We start from the raw sequence: 24,860 nt of genomic DNA on the forward strand, positions 1-24,860 counted from the left end.
GAGGAGGAAATAATAGTCATTTAGTTTAACTGTAAAAACATGAAGAGACTTGTAATGCAGCTACAAATTCAGTGAGTCAAAAATACATGCCTCTGAAGTTAGTGTTCTAAGCACTGCAAATAAATAGCAAACAAGGTCAGCATTCCAGGATACAGCCTCAGCTAATTGATCAGTCATCAGTGGTACCAGACAGAGATTTGTAGCATCTGTAATCTTAAGAGAAGAAAAATGGATATATCTATTGGCCTTTCCAGTGAATTTCTCCCATTTCTGTCTCTTCCAAACACTGCAGGGTGTGTTTCCTTGTCCAATGTGTCATTTCTACCTGAAAAGGGAGATGCAGTGCTCAGCATTGCCCAGGAATGTGCAATTTAAATTCACATTCAAACCCATTCCCAGGTACTGGTAGGGGGCTGCTGCCTGGGCCTCCTGCTCAACTTCCAGCTCTCCTGACATGCAGACAGTGAGGTGTCCCTTCTGGGGGGCTCAGCACCCATCTGTGGATGTGCCACAGTCTGGAGCCCCTGCACTAATAGGGTATATGGGTGGCATAAACCTGTAGTCTAACGGATTCAGCCTTTGGCACTGACCTTCCTATAGGGGTCCCTTCCCAGCAGGATTTGAGATGGCACCATGAGAGATCCAAGCCCTACGCTTGGGGAATGCTGAGCCAGGTAGCTCTCTTTTTTCCACTTCATCCATGTCTGATACAGGAGAGTAAAAGCATCCAGAAACAGAGATATTTCTGGGATGGAAAAAAACACTTCTAGTCTGCATTTATCCTGAGCTCTTCTCTGCCCTTCTTTTTAAATAACACATTAAAGATACACGATATAGCAATTTCATAATAACTCATTCCTAAAGTAAGCAAGTATAATTTATCATCGTTTTATAGACCAATAAATAGGAACAGATGGTAAATGTAGCCCAGTGTTGAAATATCAGTCCAGGTTGCCCTGAACTGGACTATGCCTATCCATTGTAGGACAACTGTACCTGAGACAAGAATCCTTAGCAGTCATCTCATCTCTTTTTTTTGGCTTTGCTTCCAAATCAGGCAGAGAGGAGAGCAGCAGAAGGGAAAGCAGAGACTGACATCTTGTGCTCATAGCACTCAGGCAGCTCTGCACCCATAGCTGGCAGGGAGGGCGATGGCCTCCATTGCCATCCCGGGAGCTCAGTGAAGCTCTTGGAGCATCACAGATGATTTGGAGGGCAGGAAAATTCTGGGAGGACCCTTGTCCTAATTCCCAATCAAAGTAAAGCCAGTTCTGGATCACATGAGGCTCCTCAGGGCTTTTGCTCAGTTGGGTCTTGGAATCTTCTGCAAGGATGAAGATAGCACTCTTGATTTGGGCTGGGATACTGCTGGGCACCAGACTCAGAGAGTTTTTCAGCACAGATGCCAAGTGAATCAGTCCAGGCTTTAAAGATGAAAAAAATTAGCTGGGAACCGGAGATGGTAGCTCTGCATGACAAGGGACCTGGATCATAATTCTACCTTTGCCAAATGCTCCCCGCATGGAAGAAAGGGTTGTGAGTTTTGGGTGCCTCACACACTCCCTCCAGAAAAGATTAATAGTCACTCTGAAGTGACCATTTAAAGTTTGCTGCTTCAGTTGTTAATATTTGTAAGAAGTTCTTAGATTTCAAAATGAAAGGTGCCACAGATAAGATGCACGATATTTCTCCTGTGCTAATTAAAGAAAAATATTGCATCTGAGCATTTTTACCTTCAGAATCCCCTGTTAGATTGTAGCCAGCATGCATTTCATTTGCTGGTTTATGGGAAAGGTATATTTCAGCACATTTTCCAAAACTCATTAGCTCAATCAATTTTAATCCATTTTCTATCTTCCCCTAGGGTGAGCAGAGGAGGAAAACAGATAAAGGGAAGAACTGTAAGCAGTATCTGCACATGACATCTTCCAGCAATAGCACTTCTAGCATCTGATAACCTCCTACTGACAGTCTTTCTGTGGTAAAGGCTGTAACAAACTGTTGCTGGGCAGAAGGAAAATGTCAAGTGCCTCATAAAATTCATAGTATATAGCTCAAAATGCTCAAGGATTTATTACAAGTGTGTATTTCTTGTTTGTACTGCCATTTTTTGAACTCCCTAGGTCTCTCATAAACAAAAACTAAATGGAGTCACATTTATAAGACAAAATATATAAAACATATGCTTTTATGTATAACTTCCTCAATTAATAGTTATGTACTCAGTTACCTAAAAGTGTCTATCCAGGCTGAAATGCTCAGCACTCTTATTCCAGTTAAGGAAGACTTCCCAAAGACATAATAAATATCTAAAAGCTGCTTCATCCTGTTGGTTTGGGTTTTTTTTCTAAGAAAAATAAAAGGTTTTTATGCTTTGTTCCTCCTAGTGAAGCTGTGCCACTGCTTGTACAGGAAAGAAAAATATTCAATAACTAGGACTTTTAATTCACGCCAGTATTTTGTGGTCCATAGTATATGATGTACCTCTCAAAGTGGTGAGCAAGTGCAACATGGCGGGTGCTGTATTCAGAATACAGATTAACTGGTAGCCTTTTGAAAAGGAGTCAATAAGAGACCTCTAGTGCCCAACAAGATTGAGGGCTCTAATGCATTTGAAAGACCTAGCACAATGTTACAGCTGAATTGTATGTATTGTGCAATTATTAAAATAATTTAATATAACAAAAAGCTTAATTCTAATACGTTTTTCTAACATTAAAAATATAGTAAGAAGAACTATGCCTGTAAGCTGCTCTTAGAAAAAAGAACTCAAAATCTTTTCTTTCATCATTCAGCTGGCCCACTGTGACTGACCCCACAGTGGAGGAGAGCTCAGAGGATAAGGGGAAAAGAAAATAAAAACAAACAAAAAAACACACCTCAAAACATAACAATCAGCCGAGGGAATAATGCACCATGAAGAAGGCTGCATTTACCTCAACACCAGGGATACAGGAGGACAACCTTGGTTTTAGATAAGACAATGGCATCAGTGAGTCATTAGACTCCCTGAGACAACGCAGGCACTCTTAACAAAGAGCAGTGACCTCCTCAACCAGCCAGTCCAGTGTGCGACAGAGTGCATACATGGCTCAGCCCAACATGGAGCATAAAAACCAAACAAGTAATAAAGCAAATTTTAAAGAGAGCAATGATTTGAGTTGGCTTCAACCCGTATATTCCTTGCTGGTCTCTGGGACACCCAGTGTGGTGACAGTGAGCATACAGAGACTGGTAATTGGGATCAGGTTTGTATTGTGAATCAACTGATCATTGCAATTACATTATTCTTCTGTTGTAATTTCAGTAAATGTCTGTATCACCTTTTTAAACTAAAACCCCATACATTAGTGTTTCTTGGTCTTCACTTAATGAATGTCTTGGTCTTGCTTAAATGCTATGTGTAGGTGCTAAAATGTTGCACAGGCTGAAAGAGCATGGACAATATAGTCAGTAATTTGATAGTTGTTGTGGTTTAAACCACTCCACACATCTTGTGCACTCACTCCCCCCCCCTTGTTCCCCCAACTCCTGGAGAGTTAGGAAGGAGAATCCAAAGAATGTAGCCCCCACGGGTTGAGATAAGAACGGTTTAATAGCTAAGGTATAACACAAATCACTACTGCTACTACTACTACAAACAGTAATGATAAAGCCAATAACAAGTGAAGAGAATACAACACCTCACCAGCCACCGACCCATAACTCATCCCACCCTGCCCGACTGATCACCGACCGAAACCTCCTCCATCCCCCCAGAGCTCCAGCCCTTCCAGGTCTCTCCCTGTTACATCCTGGGTATGACGTGCTATGGTATGGAGTACCTCTTTGGCTAGCCTGGGTCAGGTGTCCTGTCTCTTCTTCCTCCTGGCCTCCCCTCCTCCCTGGCAGAGCATGAGCTCAGAAAAGGCCTTGGAGAAACCAAATATTTGAGCAGTAACTCAAAACATGCTTGCTATCAGCAACCGTTCCCAGCCCAAAAGTCAAAACACAGAACTGGACCAGCTACCAAGAAGGAGAAAAATGACTGCTATTGCTGAACCCAGGACAATAGTAAATATGGTAATAAACAAAATTTGATAATAAGTAGATTTGATATAAAACTCTCTTTGTGTGGAATAACTAAAAAAGCCTGGGCAGACAGTATTTGACTCTGATATCCATTGGCCAAGTTTATTCTGCAAAAACATTAGCTGTAATTTTTGTGTTTTCTTAGTCTCTATTATAGACAAAGTTTTGTGACAACACACTGTAGCACATAATGCTCACACATATGGATTTCAAAACAACAATGCCAAGTACTATCAGAAGCATCAAGATGTATGAACAAGGAGAGCTATACAAATTATAGTAAATCTCTGAATAGACATGCTAATTATGAACCTACTTTAAAAAATAATTTAATGTATTCCTAGGTTCAAACACACAGAAGCCCATAGGCAACAGTGCAGCACTTTTTCTCCTTAGGAATATTGAGGATGAAACTGAGTCTTCAGCTACTCCTCAGGGCTGAGCATCAAAACCACCTTAAGATTCTACTCAGGGTTATGTCTTGGCCTTAACCTTAGCAACATTTGAAACAAACAAATAAAGCAGCATTGTTAGGTATGAGAAAGTAATAATTATTATAAAGTTCATATACACATATCTACACCAGAAACATTAAGAACATAAAAGCAGCTACACAAGGTCAGACCAAGAGTCCAGAAAACATACTGTCTCCAACAGCAACAATAAGCAGATACCAGGGGAGAAGAGTGCACAGATATACGTGGCTCTTCTCCTGATACTCATTCAATAGATTTCCTCCCACTACTTGGAGCTAGGAAACTTCCTAATCTAGATGGGGTTGTACACTGGAATTCCATAGTTACTTCTTGAAGCATTTGTCCATGCCCTCTTTCAGCCTGTATAACATTTTAGCATCTATACATATAATTTGAGCAAGACCAAGCCATCCATTAAGTGAAGACCCACCTCTTGTTTGTTTCGATCTTGGCCCCTGCTAGCTTAATTTGATGGCCCATAGAAAAGATGTTGAACAGTCTCTGACTTCCTCATGTTAGTCATGACCCTGTAGCACCTCTGCAACATCACCACAGGATCTCCTTGCCCATTGCTCATGCCAGAGCCATTCCCACTTTTGATCCACACAAAAGAGGCTCAGAGATAACCAATATGTGCTATTCTTTCTCAATTAGCTTTTAATTGTAGCTTGTTTTCTCTGGACCCCTCAATGATTTACTTTAATTATTAAATGATAAATTGATTGCCCTTGTCACAGTAATGCTGAAAGGACATTTGTGGTGTGGGCCACAGGTGGGGTCTTAGTCCTAGCCTGAGCCAGGAAGTAGGGTTAGGGTTAGGGCTGCAGTTAGGGTTAGAATTAGGATTAAGGTGAGCCAAATTGATCCAAGAAGTGGGGCTGGAGTGGAGCTGGAGCTGGGCAGGCCAAGTCACAGCAGTTACATTGATTGTTCAAGTCAACCAATACAGGTAAGCAGAGACAACCTGTGACTCTGCTTTCTGAAGAACCCTGCAGTTTCTTCAGTCTCTATTCATCTATACTGTAAAGAATTTATACCAGAAATACAGGATCATCTCAGAAGGTCTTGCTATTTCTGAATGGTAATTCTTCGGCTGAGAAAGCATGGATAGCGAGGTACAGCCAGATCACTTTCCATAGATTATTCCACTTCCTGTTATCATTACTAATCACTGAGTTTTCCACATATACGAAAGCAGAAGAGGTGCAAAGAAACAGCCAGTGTCCTACAACCTTTTTAGAAACCATAGATAATTCTGATATTATTACAGCCTCTCAGTAAAACTGTGGGAATGCTGGTTTCATTGATGCCATGGCAAAAATCCTGCAAATTTCTCAGTGCCTTCCAGCAACCACCTGAAGCATAAACTGAAAATTATTTCCAAAAAACTACCCCAGTCTGTGAACACCTTTTTTTAGACAGCAATGTTTTTTTAGACAGCAGGCCAATGTGCTAGGAGTCCAGCTGCTGTTCTGTGAGCAAGGCGCACAGGTATTTTCTTCCACACTCAGCATGGCAGCATGAACATGCTGCTGGTGACAGGCAGAACCTAATCCAAATAGCAGTGTGGTCCAGATCTTGCCAGAAGTAGTTCAAACAGCCAGGAGGTTAAAGCCAGAGCAAAATGCTAGACTAAGTCTTTACATCTATTTTTCATCACAGGGAAGATTGGAGTTGCCTGCTTCAGGTTCTAGCCATAGAAGTTTTGCTAAATAGAGGAGTCAGTAGAAGAACTGTAGGATAAATAGGTAAAACAGTAAAAATTCATGATGAAAAGACAGATTTTTATCAGATCTGAAGGATCTCAACTATTAATTCTTGAATTAAGTGTGGTGAGTTTCCTACCACATGAGCATCAGAGAAAAGGAAAGTGATGACAAGCTCTGAAAGGAGCTATGGGAAGATGTAGGGACCTGCAGTTTAGTAATTCTGCTGCCTGTAGCGATCAGATTGGTTGAGATTATAAAAAGGAAAGAACTAAAAGATTATGAGAAAGGGCAATATGACCAGAGAAGGGAAGTTTAAAAACCTTTCAGAGTTTCTCAAACAGGTTGCCAAGCATGTGGCTGTGAGTGAACCACATTTGGTTTTCCAAAATGGGCTTGTGTGACACTACCTGAACAAAGGTCCTGTAACAAATAGGGTCTCTTACAGATTAATATCAGGTTAAGAGACAGGAAACAAAACACAAGAATAAATTTAGCCTTTGCCATAAAGGATGTTACCCCATGGGTCCCTTTAATGAGAATCCACTTCTGTGTTCAACATGTTCATAAATTATCTGGAAAAGAAAGTGAACCATAGGATAAGGATTACTGATGATAATAATTCAGCAGAGTAAAAAGATGAAATGGACTATAAAGAGTTGCAGAAGAAGACTGAGCAGCTGGATTGTGAAATAGATGATAGATTAAATTCGATGTTGTTAGAGCACTGTGATGCATATGGGGAAAAACAACCTTAATTAACCATACGCACTAATGAGCTCTAAAATAGCTGTGTATCACTAAGGAAAAAAAAGCCAGACCAATATTGAATAGGTTTTTGGAAACAGATCTGTGCTCAGTGGTGGTCAAACAATAAGCACAAGGTTAGAAAAGATCAGGAGCAGAGAATAAAATAGAAAGCATTCTTCACCAATATATAAATACACATCTTCAACAAGGCATGCAGTTCTGATCCCAATATCTGAAAATGGATAGACAGAAATTAGGAGGTAAACAGAGACAAAAAATGTGAACACAAATAGAAGGAGTCAGCTGCATCCCAGCTTTACCAACACATAAATAAATTTACCCAAACTCTCCCTAATCGTTATATGCTTACTCCTGAGATGAATTTGCCAGTATTGTTTTCAGGAGATGGAGTTGTAAATGCCTTACTTGCCATGATTGCTGTGGGTTGGAAATCACATCCTCCCATTTCCATGTCTGTCTGCAACTTGAATACCAGTAAGTGAAACCATGAACAATGGAATTTCAGATATAACTTCAAGTCTTTTGGAGCAGGATGCCAATAAATGTGCAAACAATTGTTTTTCCCCCTTCATGATTCCTCTCCTTGTGCTTCTGCATTCATTTTCACCCATCTTTACACAAAAGGCACATATTTAAGTTCTTTCAGAAAACCTAGTTATTTTGAATTTTATTTATTGAATTAAAGTATTTGAAGGCTGTATGCAGTGTGCTCAAAACCAACAAGATCAGTAGGCAGTTTCCAAAAAGATGGTGGAAAATTATTACAAAGAAAAAATGTAACTGTTTTCAAGAAATTTATCCCTTTTCTTCCACCATCCTGAAGACTGTTTCTGAAACATACTGACAACAGCATAGTATATTCACATAACTCATATAGCAGCACTTTTCAGTGTCCCTTAATAAAGGCAACAGCCTCAGAAAAGATCACAAAATACAGACCAGTCAGGAAAGAGTCTTTATTAGTATACAAATAAAGATATTATGTTTCAATAAAGAATATACATTTTATTTGCTTTTTTTTTTTTAAGCATGAAACTTCGATGTTTTGGATAAGATATTCCACACAGTATATATAGGAAAGTTAAAATAGGAGTTCAAAAAGCTGCATTGTTGTTCTTAGATCTTACAGGTCTTAAGATGAACATTTTGAAATCGATCATTTGGCACACTATCTTATGAGGGGGAATACTTCAAATTAAAGCTTTAATTAGTACAGCATTTAGTAACATTATTAAGTTAACTTCTGTGGTTACAATTGTAATCTTAATGTAGCTGACACATCCCTAATTCTATAAATAAAATATGGAAAGAACCCAATTTATTACACTAAAGACCAGGGGAAGATTTATTTTAATGCTTTACACATGAGCTTTAAATAATATTTATGACAGTTAGTAACATTTATTACCCAAGTAGTTATTTACATTAGCAGATTCCTGGATATAATCACTCTCCAGATTTCCACTCTCCCTTTTCCAGGTTTTTATTATTTTCAGCTGAAAAGATTCATGGTTCCAAAAAGATATGAACATCAATTATTGACTTTTAAAACTCATTTTCAGACACATGATGGTGACAACCACATTAGCCTTATCTCATTCAAGTTACTAATTTTCCTTCTTCCTGAATCTTTGGAATCAATCGTCTAAAATGTACAAAAGAAGTGGGACATATTTACTTTTTCTGGACTCATGGGAATAGTCTATAATTATCCAAGTGACTATGACCTTTTTTCTAAACCAGCCACATTTACTAAGCTTTAATGCATTTCGTGACAGTGCATAATGTAGAGCAGAACGTTACTGCTGGAGTACAAACTGTGGGTCACATAAAGATGTAGGGCTTCTAGGTTAACTGGGGCATGGGTATAAAAAAAGAGAAAAAGTCAAAGAAGGATCTAGGTGAGATGAGCTCTAAATACAAGACAATAGCTGGCTTTATGCTGAGAGCACAAAACTGCAGGGGGAATAACATTGTTGACTGAAGGACATCAAATCAGGGTTCAGGGAAGCTTTGCAATAATCCTATGTTGTAAAGACAGCTTAAAAATTTAGTACTTTGATGAGTATTGAGATTTGATTTAAACCTCTTTAATTTAGCTTGCTGGTATTTAATCTTTTAACTGTGCATTCTTAATCAGAACTCAAAGCAGATCTTTAATCTTGTATGTATAAAATGGGTGATTAGAGGACCCTGACCTGCCTCTGGTAGACAGCTGTTTGCTTCCCCTTCTCCTCACAGTAACGGCTAGTGAGAGTCATTTCAAACCCATAGGAAAGTCTTAGGAAAAAGTGAAAGCACATAAATATTCTCTGACAGAGAAGAATTGGAACCTTTCTTTCTCTTCAGTGAAGAATTAAAATCCATCAGAGCCTCTGCATGTATTTATTTTAAAACATTGTGAACGTGATGGGAAAATAATTCTGTTTTGGCCAGATTCCTCATTGAAGAGGGAGAGCTATATTCAGATTTCCTGAATACCTGAGACTTCTACAGACTTCAGTGTCTGCTCGGGTTTAATAACACATAATATGCAAGACAAGGCGAGTCAACAAAATGGTTTGTACCAAGTTAGGAACTGTATTTATGGATAAAAAATAAAGCTTTGAGGATAATTCTACCAAATATGTCTGGGATTACTGCACATTCTTTGTGGTAAGGACAGCTCTTCTTAAATGAGAAAAGCATACAGCAACTCCTTTAAGAAGGTTATATGTTCTTATGTACCAAGAAACTCCTTTTTAGTATTTGAAGGAGAACATGGTGGCATTAAATCAGGGCACTTCAGACTGCCTCATCTGCAGGGATCTCATGGTGGGGACTTATGGGACCTAACAGAGGACTTTGAACCAGCCCTTCAGCAAACATGCAAGGCATCACATGGTCCAGTAACACCTCTTTTCCTCTTCCAGGATGTTTCTAGCCATCTGGATCACCCATGCAACCTCCAATGTCAAAGTGTTTGAAGAGGGAGAGTAAAGACCCTAGACCCAGCTCCTTGGGGCACTGGACTGGGGGCTTCCCAGACTACTTAGGCTGCTCTGCTCTGTGACTAATCTAGTAATTAATCTCACTTTGCCACAGCAAGATAGCCCTTCTCCACTGTTTTGTGTCAGACTTGGCACAAGGAGAAGGATCATTATGATATGGGTAATTTAATTAGTCCAAAAGCAAATGTATACCAAGCATTGCTAATTGCAAGAGAGATCAGGAACAAAAGCAAAAGTCACCTCTCTTATTTTGTTAACTTCATCTATTCCCTCTATGTCAAGTTCCCTGTCTTGTATAGAAATCTCCATGTCTGAATTGCCTGACAAAACAGTTGTTGATTTTCACTGCACGTAGCTGAGCTGATGTCATTTAATGTCACGAAAATCTTAATCAGCTACATTAGAAGAAGAACAATCTTGATTTCACAACTCATTTTCAATTCCTTGCACAGTCCAGCATAGTCCTGGAAACAATTTTACAACATTGTTAGTGATGAATATCCTGGTTTATCTGTTCCCAAATTATTCAAATTACTCAAATAGAGTCAAAGTTTATGGAAAAGTAATTTCCTGAAGTTCAGTAAGATTTCTGAACTATTTTCAACTTAGTTTGATGTCAGTGAGCTAGAATTACACTTTTCTTATTCTGGATTGTTTCCTTAAAGAGCACATATGGCTAGATAGAATAGCAAAAACTATCTGGGGGTTTATTTAGAAGAGACAGGAATGGTGAAAAGGAAAAGACATTTTCTATATAGACCAACAAATAAATACAGGAAAAAATCAGTCAGCGAATAAAAAGTACATTTCCAGTATGGCTTCGACATCATGATTTTTATGCAGGGCATTTGTTAGCATAAATGTAATTCACAGAGAACAAAGGAGTAAGATGAGATCTTCCTCCCTCCCTTGAGGAAGGTAGCTCATGATTAAGAAACTTCTTAGAAACAACCCTGATCAACACACATAGGAACTTTCTCCACCACTTTCCCTAGTAAAAGCATATACAGCTCCACTTAATAATCTCCATATATAGCGAGAGGCCTATTAATGTCACCAAAATTGTAAGGGTTTTTGTTTCTGGTTTTGGTTGTTGGGGTTTTTTTGGGTTTATTTTTTTTTTCAGTGGCTTCTGTCATCTGTCACAGCTCTTGTTCTTTGGAAAGAACAAGAAAGACTGGTATGAATAACAAGGAAGATCTTTAAACCTCATGTTTAATGTTGGAATGGAAAAAGAATTCAGCAAAGCAGAAGTTGATCTTTAAGCTTTTTGGAAGTTTCAATTGCTGTTTGACTGTGTGAGAAATGAAGAAGTTGAAGTGTTCTGTAAATATTCAGAAGTGTTCCCACATCCTTCTTATGATTTCTGGAAGCATTATCAGTGAACTCAGTAATTCATCATGTGACCAGGCAGCCCCAAATAGGACCAAACAACAGCTGGTATTAAAAAATTTGTATTTATTAGCTGTTTGGATGCCATTATTGTTCTTCTGCTTTTTTTTTTCTTAATTCAGATGAAAATTACAGCTTGCCATGACAAATTTAAGTAACTTTTCTCAGCATCATTATTTTCACAAAAAATACAATATTTAAAAGAAACCAAAACAGTGGCTGCACATACACAAATAGATGCAAACACATGCAGTTTCTGCAGCATGCTCGTGCAAAACAGACCAGTCATCTGCAACTTGGTAAAGACAAGAAAGTGCCAGTTTTCCAAAGAACCAGCCAAACACCAGTCACCCCTTCTTGTCTCCTCAGTCAGAGGATTTGGCAGCGGTCTTTCACCTTCAGCTTCTGAACCAAGACATTTTCTTGAATTCAAGTTCTACTATTACAAACATGTTCAATAGTGGGTGGTTCTTCCTGGCTGTGGCTGTCATCTACTTATTCGTATTACCACTGTCTCTGTTGGGAATCTTACTTTATTAAGCAGGTTTCTTCACAAAGAGGAGGAAGAGTGAGAAAACATATGTTCTATTCCCTTTTAACTTCAAACTAAATAATTATTTTAATTAGGCTTTCAGGATATTTATAGTTAGATTGAAGGATTGGACTCATAATTCAAACAGCTACATGAACTTTCCTTCTCTGTATCCGTTTGTTATCTGAAAGCCTACATTTAAATAGATCAAATTATAGTAATATTTTCTTTGTATTTTTGTTTCTTCCTCTAGACATGATGCTGTGCACAGCTGAGAGAGAGGTGGAGGAGAAAATCAAGAACTGAACTATGGGACTGCTTCCCATGGTCTTGCTATGCTCAAATTCAGGCAAGTATCTTGCAGATAGGGGTAGTGAGGGTCAAATTTAGAGTTTCAACACAGCTTCTATGCCCAGCTGACAAACTTTAAGCTATATTGGATACATGAGCACTGTTGGGACACGAGGGCAGCCTCAAGTGCTGAATAAGCCAGTTTATAAGCTTAGTTTACAACTGCATACAATTGGGCTAATATTTACTGGTTCTGCAACACTTGTTAAAATTCATTTGCTAACATTTGAAATGAACACAACTAGTAACATTATCCTGCTATACAGAATCTCTAACTGGAACAAGACTATTTTTTAAGTGCTCAATTCAATGTAAATTTGTTTGAAGAATACCAAATATGAGAAATATCAATATCAAATATCAGAATATGAGAAATATGAAAACAGGAGACTTAATCTGCTGTTCACATCAGGTTTTATTCCACTGTTTAACCCCCTCATAGTATTTGATTCCAACAGTTACTATAATGAATAAAACTTTAACTAAACAAAATATCTGATTTTTCAAGATTTTCTTTTGGTCTCTCTAACTGTGCCAAGAAGGCTCTTGGTGAACAATCTCAAGGTGACTAGATGCTCAGCAGGTTCCTGATCCACTTATCTCATCCAACTAACACAGATGGCTATGGGCTGACTGTATGTGCTCATCAATTCCACTAACCCTGATGCTGAACTAGGGTGTACTAACTTGTCTGACCTGTAGGTGTACCTTTTGATTACATCACTGCAGAAGGCACCACCCAGTAGCTACTGAGGCCTTCTTCCAAGCTCTCCATCTGGATAGGCAAGAAGTTTGGTTTCAAAGCTAGCTTAAAAATAGCTTTAAAAATACAACACTAAAATTGTCCATGTCAAATTATACAACACAAGAAGAACCACTTCCTTTTAGCAGTTTGTAGGTTCCCCTATTTTAACCTTATTTCCTGACTCATTTTTCCTGAATTAAGAATTCTGGTTTCTCCTCACAAACTTGTTTTGATTCTTATGATTTATTTACTGACAACAATATGGTTTCCTGTATATTTTTTGCAACAGTATGATAATTCCCAGTTTTGCTTGGTTAGCTAGTGGCTTTATTTTAGTACATAAAGGGTATTTTGTTGTCCAGAGCTTTAAAATGTCTTCTTTTAATCTGAAGTTCTCATTTCCCAAATTAATCTGATTCCTGGAATGAGAAGTCTTCTGAGAAAAACCACCAGAGAGCCCTTAAACTGTACTACCTACATCCACTTTCAAACTGCTCTGAGTGAAGCTGGAGAACTGCCAAAGCTTTCCATACCATCACTTAAAGTTATTTTTCCCAATTTTGCTAGGTTGACTGGTGGTTTTCCATTGCAATATATAAAGAGTGCTTTGATGTCCAGTGCTATAACAACTCTTCTTTTAATCAAGTATATTATACTTCAAGTGTAACAGTAAGTGCCATCAAGTTTGTAAGACACAACATGAGCCTAACAGGTATGACATACAGGAGAATCACATCCATGAAATGGTACTGAACACCTATCTCTAGGTAACTAAATCCCTCTGCCAACATCACTGATGGCAGCAGCAAAATTAATCACAATCACAAGTACTTTACCTTGGAGTTTACTAGGTATCTAATCAGGCATATTTCTGCACAACAACCAAAGTACTCATTGAAATTACTGTTCCTGCAGTGAGCCCCATTCTTCTAAGTTTCTTCACCCCTGGAAGAACAGAATTTGAAAGCATATCCACTGAGCTTTTCAAGCTTGTCTTTGATCATTCAGCATATGTCAACAACAGGATCCTAGCCACTTAGCTTCAATTAGACTTAATATTCATTTTGCAATTTTATTACAAAGCCTTCTTATAACCCAGATTTCTGTGCCCTCCTGCCAGATCCACTAACATTACAGCCATGTTACACTGCTTTGCCATGAGACAGTTTTAGCCTCAGAGCAGAACTGAAGAAACTGACTTGATGATTTCCATGATTTCCATCCTTCTCCAGAAGAGAACTGAAATCAACTCATCACATGCAGATGAAAGGTGACAAGAACTCCATGCAATTACAGAGCAGATGTGGCCTTAACATGCAGAGGGATTTCAAAGTAGCCCATGAATTTTGGCTGCAGTAATGAATACAGGCCTCCCTGCTTCACATTATCTGTGATGGAAACAGTAGCTGGGGGTGCCAAAGCTGTAGCTCTTAAGCTGCACATGCAATTCTCCTTACCACAGTAGTTCATCCATTTAGATCCCTCACTGCTCAGTGATAAGATTGAAGACAGAGGGAATAACAGAACATAAGACAAAAGAGCATTTATTTTGATGGCCACCATTTAGTAAAAAATAATTATGTACCATACTTAGTCTAATATACAGTTAGGGTTACAGTTATAAAAACCTAAAATTATTAAGCCACAATTTTAAAAACTGTGTGGGAGAAGTCATGTATAATATTATATCACTTTTTCATGTGTTTTAGGTTGTATCTTAATAGCACTACATCTCTTTTAAAGGGGATAAAAATAGCAGAAGTTTAACGGCAAAAGCACAAGACTTAAGTCTTGTGCAATTTTTTTCTTATTTATAAAAAAATAAATCATAAACACCATTCCAGTGAACAGTGAGGAGAGTACAGTCCTGGATCCTACTAATTAATAAGCTTGACAGGTGGTGCTACAGGCTGATAGTCCTGCAGCACGCAGTCTTATTTATGACTAGTGGCAAATTGGGAAGAAGAGAAAAAAAGGACATTAAAAAAACCAGGAAGCTCGTGTTTCCTTATTTTTTTGTTTGTTTGTTCTTTTCCTCATTAGTTAGCTACCAATACTGAAGGAGGTCTGTGATCTAGCTAACTTCTGTCAATATCGCATCAGGATGTTGCAGTGCAGAGAAACATCAAACTTATTCATCAGATTTGTTCAGTATGACTTGAGATCTAAAGGGAAAATTAAACCCACAATTACTTATGAATAATCTGACTTTTAAAGTAGTTTTGCAAGCATTCGTAAATACATCAGCTGGAGCCACTATGTCTCCAGCTGCTGCAGCTTCTCTCAAAATTAGACATCGGTTTGATAGGTGGACCACTCAGTGGATAAAGGTCTGGCTGGATGGTCACATACAAAGAGTTGTAGTCAACGGTTCAATGTCCAGCTGGAGACCAGTAATGAGTGGTGTCCCTCAGGGATCGGTGTTGGGACCGGTCTTGTTTAACATCTTTGTCAGTGACATGGACAGTGGGATTGAGTGCGCCTGCGGCAAGTTTGCCAACGACACCAAGCTGTTTGGTTCCGTTCATACACTGGAGGGAAGGAATGCCATTCAGAGGGACCTTAACATGCTTGTGAAGTGGGCTGATGCCAACCTCATGGAGTTTAACCATAAGTGCAACATGACACCTGGGTCAGAGCAATCCCAGGCACAGCTACAGGTTGGGCAGAGACAAGATTCAGAGGAGCCCTGCAGAGAAGGACTTGGGGGTGCTGGTCAATGAGAAAATGAACATGAGCCAGCAGTGTGCACTCGCACCCCAGAAAGCCAACCGTATCCTGGGCTGCATCAAAGGAAGAGTGACCAGTAGGTCCAAGGAGGTGATCCTGCCCCTCTACTCTTGCTCTCGTGAGACCTTGCTTGGAGCACTGTGTGCAGTTCTGGTGTCCTCAACATCAAAAGGACATGGAACTGTTGGAACAAGTCCAGAGGAGGGCCATGAGGATGATCAGGGGACTGGAGCACCTCCCATATGAAGACAGGCTGAGAAAGTTGGAGCTGTTCAGCCTGGAGAAGAGAAGGCTGCGCTGAGACTTCATAGCAGCCTTCCAGTATCTGAAGGGGGCTATAGGATTGCTAGGGAGGGACTCTTCATTAGGGACTGTAGTGATAGGACAAGGGGTAATGGGTTCAAACTTAAACAGGGGAAGTTTAGATAGGATATAAGGAGAAAATTCTTTACTGTGAGGGTGGTGAGACACTGGAATGGGTTGCCCTGGGAAGTTCTGAATGCTCCATCCCTTGCAGTGTTCAAGGCCAGGTTGGAGAGAGCCTTGGGTGATATGGTTTAGTGCGAGGTGTCCCTGCCCATGGCACGGGGGTTGGGACTAAATGATCTTGAGGTCCTTTCCAACCCTAACTATTCTATGATTCTATAAAGTGTGTCTCTGTTGTCGCAGGGGGTCACGTAACGATTGTCATATGTTCCCTATGGAGCTGCAGCCCCTTCAGGGCTCATCTCCATCCCTTCCTCACAGCAGTTTTGGAATTCTGGGGTGATGTCACAGCCAGCATTACAGCAGCAACTGCCTGTACCCAGGCAACAGCAGAGACATTCAACCCTGAACCCACACTTTTCCTCTGTTCCCACCTGTGTACGCAAGCCCCTTCTGCTCTGCTCCTCTTCTGTCCTTCAGCCCTGCTCCTCTTTTGCCCTTCTGCCCTACTCCCAGCCCTTTTCACTTGTTCCCAGTCCCATTTCCTTGCTCCCTGCCAATTGGACACCACCTTGGCCCCGGAAATGCAACCCCAAAAGAAGCCCACCCTTGTCCTGCTGGTGGCCATGCTCAGCCCTTGTGGAGGCGAGGAGGCAAAGGACGGCATTCGTAGAGTAAGGAGCCGGTGGGTGCCGAGGCAGGCACAGGGCCGGGTCCGTCCCTGGCCCTGCAGTCAGGGAGCACGGCCGCTCACCCCTCTGCCCTCTCTGCTCTGCAGGTCCTGAAGCCGCTACCGCCCCACAAGGTGCTGAAGCGAACCAGGCACAGGATCCTCCAGCTGCAATTGCCAGCCTGTCAGAGCTGGTGGGTGCTGATGGATAAGGAGCCCCCGGCCTCCCACCAGCTCCTGCTGGGGACGTGCCCGGGGCCCCAGGGGCCCATGGCTCTGCCTGGGCAGCGAGAGGGGACCGGGGTGCCCAGACCCCTGTCCCAAAGCTGCGCTCCGCTGCTCTGGGCAGCACCAATGCACTCTTCTGCTTGGCTTTGGCCTTAGGCTTTTCCAACAACTGCGGGAGCTGGAGGAAGAGGCCACCAGCAGGACCCAAGTGGGGCTGCAGGGGGAACCCATGGAGGTGGACACGGAAGTGGAGGAGGAGGTGATGGAGGTGGATGGGGAGGTGGAGGAGGATGAGGCGATGGATACGCAGGGATGAATGGTAAGGCAGCACGTGCCCCCCATCCACTGCTGGCAGTCAGGGTGTGTTGGCTGCTGCTGTCCTGGGGCTGGGGCTGTGTGCGACAGACCCGCTGCAGGGACATGGTGCCCAGTGGCCTCATCCTGGCAGCACAGGCACCATCACCACACTGCCCTGTGCTGCCTTTGGCACACGCGAACCGAGGCTGATAGCGTAGAGCCCAGCTCCCAGCTCCAGCCAGGGCTGAGCCCTGCAGTACAGTCCTGCTCTCCCCAGCTGTGGCAAACACAATGACCATCAGTAGCCTCACTGAAATGACCTTGTGCTGCTTCTTTCCAGGGCTGGTGGAGAGAGAAGTTTGGTGGAGTTTGAAGTTTTCTTCAGAAGAGTTCCTGTTTTCGTTGAAGATTGTTGTTTTTCAAGAAGATTGTTCAGTTTTCCATAAGAGTTGTAATTTTAGATAGGATAGGTTTAGGTTTAAGAATAAGACTTGGTCTTTTAGGTAGTATAGTTGTAGTTTTAGGTAGAAGAGTTGTATTTTTGATGAGAACAGTTGTTCTTTGATGTTTATTTTGTTTATTTTTTGTTGTTTTATAAATATATTTCTTGATGTTTTACTGACCCTGTCTCTCTGTGTATTTACTGCGATCACACGTGGCTTTGGCAGACAAGTGGTTCCCACTTGCTCTGAGCTCGCAGAGCTGGAGGGGTCATGGGGGCTGGCGCTGGGTGCTGGGGCACCCCAACTGTCCTCACGTGGGCTCCCTGCCCTGGCAGTGTGTCTCTGTTGTCTCAGGGGGTCACGTAACGATTGCCCTATGTTCCCTATGGAGCTGCAGCCCCTTCAGGGCTCATCTCCATCCCTTCCTCACAGCAGTTTTGGAATTCTGGGGTGATGTCACAGCCAGCGTTACAGCAGCAACTGCCTGTACCCGGGCAACAGCAGAGACATTCAACCCTGAACCCACACTTTTCCTCTGTTCCCACCTGTGTACGCCAGCCCCTTCTGCCCTACTCCTCTTTTGCCCTTCTGCCCTACTCCCAGCCCTTTTCACTTGTTCCCAGTCCCATTTCTTTGCTCCCTGCCAATTGCACACCACTTTTGTACCTGAAACACAGCCCCAAAAGAAGTCTACCTTTGCCCTGCTGGTTTCATAAGAAGTGTCACTGCCCATGGCAGGGGGGTTAGAACTTGATGATCTTAAGGTCCTTTCTAACTCTTGCTATTCTATGATTGTATTATTCTAATGGGAGAACAAAATACAAGAATTATTTTCTTCAGATATGAACTTAACATAGACAGCTATGATGCATAGAGCACTAACATGACTATTTTGAAGTGATAGGCCACGTGTAGCAGGTGGCTATGAATGAACAACTTTGACAGTGTGATGTCTCCTGCAATGGCATGTGAGATCAAGTTTCTCCTTGAGGCATTTTCCCTGGGTGGATTTGCACATAAAAATGTTGTTACGCCAAAATGCCAACCCCAACAGCAGCTGTTTGAGCCTCAGGCTCATATCACAACTCGTTTGGGAAACAAACCCAAACTCCCAGCAGTGCACAGGAGCTGGGTTCTCAGCAAAACAGGGTTTTTTGATTTATAGATTTCCTGCAAGCAAAATCCCAGTGATAAGAATATCTCCAATAGTATTGGAACATCTGCATAGCAAATGCCTTAGTTGCAGCATTGTGCCTTCCTCCTCCTAGTTGATTTTTCCCCATCAGCAGCTTCTCATGGTAACCCAGTCAACAAACCTATTTCTTGGATCAGATGCTAGATCTTCAGAACAACATAACAGGAAAAGAGTACAGAAGAATTAATACGTTGCTTTCTTTTATTGCTTGGTTTCATCAATGTTTCAGGTTCTATTTTCAGTGTTTTATAGTCCAGTGTTAAATATACTCCCTGGGCTGAAGCATAACTATTTGATTTTAAGATGGGTCAGAAATAATTTTTGACAGCTCAAATACAGGAATTTTTTTTTATAAGTTATTGTTGAGATAGAAATTATACACAGGTCATTTTCCATTACTAAGTAAAAGCATTTGGAATTCTTGGAAATTTCTCATAATTGTAAACTAATAAGCAGTTTTGAAATAAGGATTTTCTTTTTATGACATCTGTATGCTCTTGCTCTTAATATTTGCATTTTAATACATCAAGAACAAAGACTTCTATGTATTGTTCAAACAAAAAACCTGTTTTCTAGTTTAGCTTGTCATTTTACAATTAATAACCCTGAAAGCACTTCTATTACTGTCTGTACAAAGACTTATTTAAAAGGACAATTGTATTTTGATAATATTATGGCAGAAAACTTTGCCAAATATGCATGAACTAACAAGTCTGAGGGTTTTTTTTAAGCTAAAGAGGAGAAAAATGGTATGGGAGAAGTTACCATTAGCATGTGTGTGTCACTGAGTTTTCAGGTATTTTACCTATGTAAGCAATTGAGAACTGCACAAAGCTTCAGCCTTCAACTAAAACACCTGCTTGTTTTATTTCTCTTTAATATACACTCTTAGGATCAATCTGGCACACCAACATCAACATGAATGACACTACCATAGTTTCTCAGCAAAATAATGAAGCACAGGCACCTATTTTATCTCAGCTGATTCTTTCTACTTCCTGTTTTCTTTGAGGGCAGTGTTACATGACAGCAATTGAGAGCTGCAGTTGATGTTATGTAAAATGAGTAAAAGCAAATCTTTTCTTCCAGTCACAGAATGGTTTGGGTCTTAAATGGTTTGGGATCTTAAAGATCATACAGTTCCCACCCCTGCTGCCATGGGCACGGAAACCTTCCCCTAGACCAGGTTTACACCAAACACCTGCTATCACCGGGTACTATTTGGCTTGTTTGAAAACATTTTTCTTCTTCAGAGCAGCAACTAGGTAGAAGGGAGGCTACAAAGAACGGGGAAGAGGGAACAGAGTCACCCTCATTTTCATTTGTGGAAATCAGTACAGTCCTGTGCAGTACACAGGTCCTCCAGTTTTGCAACTGTCAAAATTGTGATTTCTTGACAATGAGTTAGGGATGCTATTGAGTCTCCTAAATCCAATTCATATAATTTAGAAAACAGTATATTGATTTTTAAACTGTGATCTATTTCTCTCCCTACTTATATTTAAAAAACTCAATGCTGGAATAAATTAAAAAACCTCTTCTCTTGTAGAAAATATGAAAGCTCCTTGAACTAATAGCACATTTAATATTAAAAGGTACTTCAATGCTCTTAGAGGCCAGGCCCAAAGAGAAACTCCAACTTCGGTATATTCAGAATGCACAAAACCTTGGGAAATATTATTTTCACTGTTGTTCTCATTTCTGTCTTGAATTCACGTCCATAAGATATATTTTAAGAATGAAAAGTTACAGGCAGAATGTATGCTTTTGGAATTCAGGCTTGAATTCAATGAAAGTAAGCAGTATGCTGCATTTGTGTCAGTAATCTGTTGAAATTAATAAGGTGTGTGCTAAACACTATTTGCAGATTGAAAAGCTAGATATTGATCTTCTAACTTAAAAAATTAAATTCCTTTTTTCAGGAGTTTTAAACAAAATGTCCCTGTATCTGTTCTCACTTTGAGCAGCAGTAATGCAGGCACTATGCAGTGTCATGCTGCCATCTGTAGTTTGAAGAAGAAAATAGACCCTACAATTCAAACTGCAAAAGAAGCCACTGCACACACAGGTAGCATTTGTAGAACAAAAAAATTATCCCAGCTTCAGAAAAGACGAGTGTTGGAGATGCAGACACATTTGCATGCTCTCATTCTAGTGTGTAAGCAAGACTTGGTGCCTTGTTTAAACATCAGCAAGACCTCTACCAGGAGTCCTAGGTTGGACTCAGTCCTAGCCTGCTGCCATCCTCCCCACGACCCCCACTCCACACCAAAGGTCTTTTGGATTAAAAAGTATCTGTTCACATCATCAGCACCCTTGAAAATCAAGTTTCAATTTAACTGTGTGACAGAGATTTGACGATCTGTATTACACGTGCTAAGACCCTCACTAGCCCTAAACTTCAACGCAGATATTACCAGCTCAGAAGAAGAAAAGTTGTAGAAGCAAAATCTTCACATCCAAAATTATTCAGGCATCAAGGTTCTTTTGCTCTCAAAGGAGCTCTTCATTAAATTGTGTATTTCTGCAGAAATCTAAATTTTGAAAAAGTGAAAATTGTGACAAATTTCTGTGAAAAGAAAAATAGAAACCTGTTTTGCTGTTAAAACAATAATCTTTTTTGGTGGTTTTTTAATGTGGAAATCCTGTAAATTACCAATTTCTGCCTTCCAGAATCTGACACTTCCTGGTTTTATTGCCTTGGGTGGTGGTTTGTGTTTTGGGTTGGTTTTGTTTGGTTTTTTTTTTTTATTATTTATTTTACTAAAAAACAGAGCACAAACAAGTTCCTCATTTAATCTGAGTTCTGACTGAAATCCCAGAAGTAGATGACATTTTCCTGATGTTCTCTAGAGGCATTACAAATACATTCACTTTGACTTTCTAATGCTTGGAACATTATCAAATCACTTGGAAGTCAGGTTTTCATTAGCAAAGATTGCGCAAGTTACAACAGGACTTAAATTACTACTAAAACCTACAATATTATCGATAGTTTTCAACTGCATCTGAAGTTTTTTTATAAATCTATAGATATATAGAAAGCTGGAAGTTCTTTACTAGCTATAGCACTTGGAAAAAGCTTCTCACCAGCTGACAGGGGAAAGAAACCACTACATGGAAACAATACTTCTGACAATTCAGCTCAAGACTATTTGCAAGCAAATATTCAGCTTCCAATGAACTTTACAAACATAACTTCAAGACTTCCTAGTGAATATTGACCATGCAATCTAGTTTCCTCTGGTTGATGTTGTGAGAATTAAGTGTTGTATCAGCTGTGCGCTCCTTGCCTTTCTCTCAAAACCAGATCTTAATGCAGCTAGGGAAATGACGTATGTGTTACCTCCTGTATGATATGGCCAGGTACTTCATGTCTGCTGTCTAGCAGATACTAGCATTTTTAACAAGTTCAGGTGGTTGTTTTTCTTTTTACGTACATATATTCCTCAGTACAATAGCTAGTAATAGTATGTTTTAAGTGTGAGGTAATATTGGCAATATATTATAGAATAAGTAAACCTAAGTGTTAGACACTATAATCCACCACCAATCAGGTTCAGTTGCAGTCTAAAGCTGGTTTTATCCCCCCACAGTTGTGCTATCCCTCCTCACAGCCCAGAATGCCTATCTAATGAATTGTTTTGTAGACAGCAAGTCAAAATTGTGTCCTAAAACTGAGATTACGAGATTGTAATTTATCCTGTACATCACAAATCCTGTTACTGGGATATCTCACATCCCTTACTCAAACTCTCTTTGGAATAGGATCTATTTGAATGTCTGCCTACAATACGTAACAGATATGAAGCTATTTTGTTTAATAGCATCCTTGGAAAACTACATTATTCTCATGAGCACACAGCAAGCAAAACTATAAATATTTCTTCCACTTCTCTAAATTAGGGAAAAAAGGGATCCTTGAATATCCTTCTGAAGAGTTCTACTCTAAATCTTTCCTTGCTCAACAGGAAAATGAGCACTTTTCCTTCTTTATTTTTAAACCTAGGACATGGTAAAACATTCCCCAAAAACAAATGCCACTACCTGGACCTTCCTACACTACCTTCTTTTCAGCAGAAAAGTTTAAGCATCCTGTTCATTTGTAAAGCTTCAATCTGAGGTGAACAGTGCTTTCCTTGCCCCATCCATTCTCTAAAGGTGGGGGAAAAAAAATAACTGCTGATGTCCACAATCTGCTAGGTTAATATTTGCAATTCAAAAAAATGTAAAATAATAAAAAAGGAATGCATACAAATTTAAGAGGTCTAGGCAGCATAACACCTGTATAAATAGGCTTTTACAATATTTGACTCTTTCGACCTCTATTCAAATCTAAATCAGCTCATTTTCCCTTTTCTCCTGTAATTCTGTCCACATAAATTCAGCCGGCAGTAAGTCTTCATATACCGATACTAAAATTCTCTTTTATACATGCTAGTGAACTGCAGCTGTGTGCTTTTAAGGCTAATTTCTGGAGAGGAGCAAAATATAAAACAAAGAGAAAATAAATATGCAAAAAATATCAAACAGTTGCAAGGGTCCAGTTTGTCCAGCTTCTATTTCACTGCAAAAACCAGACAACTCTCATTTTACTCTGTAAAGGCCAATTACTTTGGTTTTATTAAAACTTTTGTCAGAAGACTACTAAAGAAATTTGTTCCAAGTCGGCTTAAGTTAAAGTACATGTTTTTGCATTCTTTTCAGCTTTTGGAGAAATTTTGCTATTTCACTTTAAATAAATCTCATTTAGCTCAGTCATGCTCAGATAAAACTCCAGAGCTCACATAAAGGGTACCAATTACCAACAGTTCCTCATTTTTCACTTCCTAAAAAAGACCCAGAGGCAGAACTAATTGTGTAGTACTGATGTCTAGCATATGTACCTTTTTGCTTTCAGTGCTATTGTTTCTTGCTGAATATTAAGAAGGGTTTTAAACATTTCACAGACTCCTGCATCAACATCTTAAGTTTCCTCAAAAAAAAGCCACACTAACATTCTTGTGTAAGCTAACGTCTTGGTTCTTAAAGTCAAGAAATGCACAACACGTTAGCTAAATCCAAGTAACCATATATTCCAAGGACAAAACTGCCCTGGAGAAAGAGACAGCTTTTATTGCCTTATCAACTATAAGCAGTAAGTTGAAGTTCATAATCAAGAATCTTGCTTTCCAGCACTTTCCCCAAAAAAGACTGTTTTAACTTTTAATGAAGGGTTTGCTAGTGGGATTGATTAATTTCAGACTTGAAAGTGTCAAATGCACAGGTTACAAAACCTTCAACTGAAGAAATACTACCAACAAAAAGCTTTCTGAGTAGGGAAATATGCAACACTGAAAGGCTAGATCCAATATTACACTCTACCGCTTAGGAGGTAGAGGGAGATCAGGATAAATCCAGTTTCTCAGAGGGTAATTTTTCTGCAATCCTTCAGATTATTTAACAGGACACAACACTGTATAATTACAGAGATACTTCTTGAGAAGTTAAATAAGCGTACGTAACATTACTGATCCCCTATGATAATCCTCAGTCTTACACACTGACCTGTATTATGCACATAATCATCACCTCCAAGTTCTTTCTACATGCAACAAACATCAATACCCCATTAACGAGCCACTTGTCTTTTTTCTCCCTTAAAATAATTATAAAAATAAAATAAAAGAAAAAAAAAGAAAAAAAAAAATCAAAGCTCCCCAGAAAAGAAAACCCACTCAAACAACAGGACACACACAAAAAAACAAAACCAAAAAATCAAATAAGCTAACAGGAAATTTATTTCAACCCAGTCATATTTGCTACTGTGTGTATTATTCAGGTACTTACAAACTAAA

This window comes from Melopsittacus undulatus, chromosome 2, assembly GCF_012275295.1.
Source record: "Melopsittacus undulatus isolate bMelUnd1 chromosome 2, bMelUnd1.mat.Z, whole genome shotgun sequence".
In the NCBI taxonomy this organism is placed as follows: Eukaryota; Metazoa; Chordata; class Aves; order Psittaciformes; family Psittaculidae; genus Melopsittacus; species Melopsittacus undulatus.